Raw genomic sequence first — 3,448 nt, 5'->3', positions numbered from 1 at the left:
ATACGGTAATCTAGTAACACTCGTTCAGACGTATGGAATCACTGACGAACACCAACTCTCGATTCACTCGAAAATCCTCGAATGACGTCACACACGGGAGATAATTAAAAACAGGAATAACTGAAAGGTCTATACGTCTTCCGAATCAATATGTCGTTTTCGCAAGTCAATTATTTTAGTGCAGACAGTGAATTTTGAGATAAGCGTGGGGGAGCTTTATAATAGATTTTTTTCTTCACAGGGTTCGCACAGGACTTGAAAAGTGCTTGAAAACGAGTCCTAGGCTTGAAAAGCCCTTGAACTAAGGTTGGCCTTGAAAAAGTGCTTGAAAAGTGCTTATTTCATGTAAAAAAGCATTGAAAATGTTTATTTCTGTTCAAAATTACTTTTTATCATCGCCATGAACTTGACTCGTTCTTAAGGGAAATATTACGAGAATTTATCATATATTCCTTCGCGCAAAAAGTTGAGTACGAAATATAAGTTTGTACACTACTGGGTACGAAACGTTAAGTGTACACGTCACAGATTATGTGTACGACGTCAGAGGTTCTACATTGTAATCAATTTTCGCGAGTAAAATGCAGCGATTGGGTAGTGTCGTTTCAAACCAGAGTGGTTAACTGAATATTCCTGGAGCTACTTTCGTCATAAACACAGATGAAATGCAGAAAAATGCTTAAATAATTACAACTTATACGATACATCACATTTAAAATAATATTCATGGTGCTATTTTCTGGTCATAAACAAGTTGTCAAATGACGTTAATCGTTATGTTTTGCGCAAAACTTATGAATTCCTGGGTAAAGAAAACAAATGGACATTCAAAAAGCACATTGTTGGGTCTATATAAAACCAATGGTGTCGGGGGAAGGGAGGAATGAGGAAAGCGCTTTGAAAAGCCATTATAAAGGGGAAACCCACAAAGAAAACATGAACTGAGAAGCAACAAGGTTATGCAATGGTTTTTTTTGAAAAACAGAAGGTACTATTGTTAAAATGTTGAATCTAAAAACAGACATAAACAACAAAAAAGCCCCGTGAAATACAAATGTTATAACTGACTTCTGTTAAATGAAATGAATAGTCTGTTGATGTGAGCATAGAAAGAGACAATGTGTTTGTTTGTAATATCTCTTTAAAAGTAAAATACATATGTGTGAGACTCATGAGTTAAGGATGGATAAATGGATTTGTATGTAATAACTAGAAATAAAATATGAGTTATTTTTGTGAAATAAGTTTAATGTGTTGAGCAAATAAATGATATATACTGTGTTAATCTGGCTTGAAAATGCATTTTTTAAAGGAACCTAACGTACGGTTGGCCTTGAAAATGCAAATTTGGCCTTAACAAATCCTTGAAAAGTGCTTGAATTTAGGTTTGAGATTTCTGTTGGAACCATGCTTCTCATGTTTAAGTATGAAATTGTCATCAATTTTATTGTATAAATTGGAGCGATAACAATAATACGTGCATTAAAGCGTTTGTACCTCGGCTCTCTTTATAATAAGCGTAGAACTGTACCTGTTGTGGGAATGTACAGTCGCACCCGATGGCTCGAAACTCGCCGGGACCGACAACAATAGTTCGAGCCATCGAGAATTCGAGCCGTCCGATTTTAATATACTTTTGTTAATAACATGAGTAAGCAACACATTTGCACCTCCAGCTGAAGAGCATTTATACTGTTTCTGATATCAAAATATTTTCTAAATGAAGAAGTGACTTAACAAGAAAATATTAATATATTGTAAAAGTAAAAAGGGGACGTGTTCAATATTTGAGCATTTGTTTTAATGTAACTAATGCATTTGCTACGATCAAGGAGAAAACAATTATGGTTCGACCGGGATCTGTCGGAGAAAAAAAATGCGCTACCACTGCATCACTGAGTTATTTTCAATGAAATTTTGCTTTAAACTTTGTGTTCGAAACAATTGTTGTGAAAAAACATTGCAAACGCTTTATTCTTTTCCGATTTTGATATATATATTTAAATCGGAAATCGCTTTTATATGTTTTAATAATGATGTGCTGCATGTTTGAATATCATGCATACATGTATTTTGTTTAATTATTGTCATTTTGCTATACGTTAAATTAAAAAGTCCCCATATTTAACAGTAAAAAATAGGAAATGTGTCGACAGCCAGCTTTGTGTATTGGAGCTGTTCTGTGTTATACGTGAAAATGATTGAACAATAAATGAAGAATATCGTACGGAACACATTTCTAAATAATATTGATTAAAGTTTATAGTTGAATATGAGACAAACCATGAGGTTTCTATTTGCAAGTTATACATCTTTAAAAAGAGAATTTGATATCCAAAAAAATCTATTTGCAAACTATACGTTTAAAAAAAAAAATTGATATCCAAAAAATCTATTTGAAAGTATATATCTTTAAAAAAGGAATTGATATCCAAAAAATAAAAATCTAAACCAATTAGACGAAAAAGAATAAACATTATCAAGTTTTGAATGTATGGTCAGGTATTTTCTTAACATATTGATGAACTGTTCGCAGGTGGTTTTTGACGTGTATTCCTGGCAGTAACTCGAGTTGCCACACAACTGGTTGTTCACAAGGAACGTTGTCATGAAAAACAGAGGCATGTCATCCACAAGAACCGTAGAATGACCGTGAAGATCCGCCAAATGCACTCGTTGCCTAAGATCCGCATTTAGGCCTGCATCGCATATCCCCATGTTGAAATACTCAACACATAGGGCGCTTTACCCTTTTCTGTGGTTGGAATAGAGTTTTCTCTATCGCGTTGGATAATCGATTGAAAAAATCGTAGGTCCTACGAGAGCTTATGCTCGTCACGAGAAAATCTTCGACGATTTTTGAATATCCCAAAATTTTGTCCAGAACCGGTCCCGTTTGACGCCGAAATGTCGCGAGCATTGGGACATGGAGCGCCGGCGACGCCGGTGAAGTTTGGGACCTCCGTACCGAGGGCAGGGAAGTTGCAGAAGCGCCGGAAGTCTACAATATACTCCAGTGGATCTCCACATCCCCAAATTGGCCATAAATTAGTTCTGTAATGCCATGATGCTGGCAGTTACAAGCGGACCTTTTGGTTTGCATCCGTGGCTACGACAAGCTTTCGAAAATGCCAGAGTTCTGACTCAGACATTTTGAAAGTAAGGCAACCGTTTCTCGGTTCTGAACTAAAAGTCTGGATATTATCAGCGAATTTTTTATTGTAGTCCAGAAGAACTTGAGAATTGGACGCATCGTCACAGACTTTAATTGAAAATGATGTTTGATAAGATGATTCGTTATTGGTAAGTATTGCACTTTCAATGGCTGAAGGAAAAGTTAACACGCTTTCTACCTGAGGGAGAAATGGCAACTCGGTATTGTCGAGATATTGCGTTCAGTTGCGATGGCGTCCATGAAAAGTACGAAAATCCTGAAAAACCCACATGA

This window comes from Dreissena polymorpha, chromosome 5 (genome assembly GCF_020536995.1).
Source record: "Dreissena polymorpha isolate Duluth1 chromosome 5, UMN_Dpol_1.0, whole genome shotgun sequence".
Classification (NCBI taxonomy): Eukaryota; Metazoa; Mollusca; class Bivalvia; order Myida; family Dreissenidae; genus Dreissena; species Dreissena polymorpha.
This window is presented reverse-complemented; position numbering follows the sequence as displayed.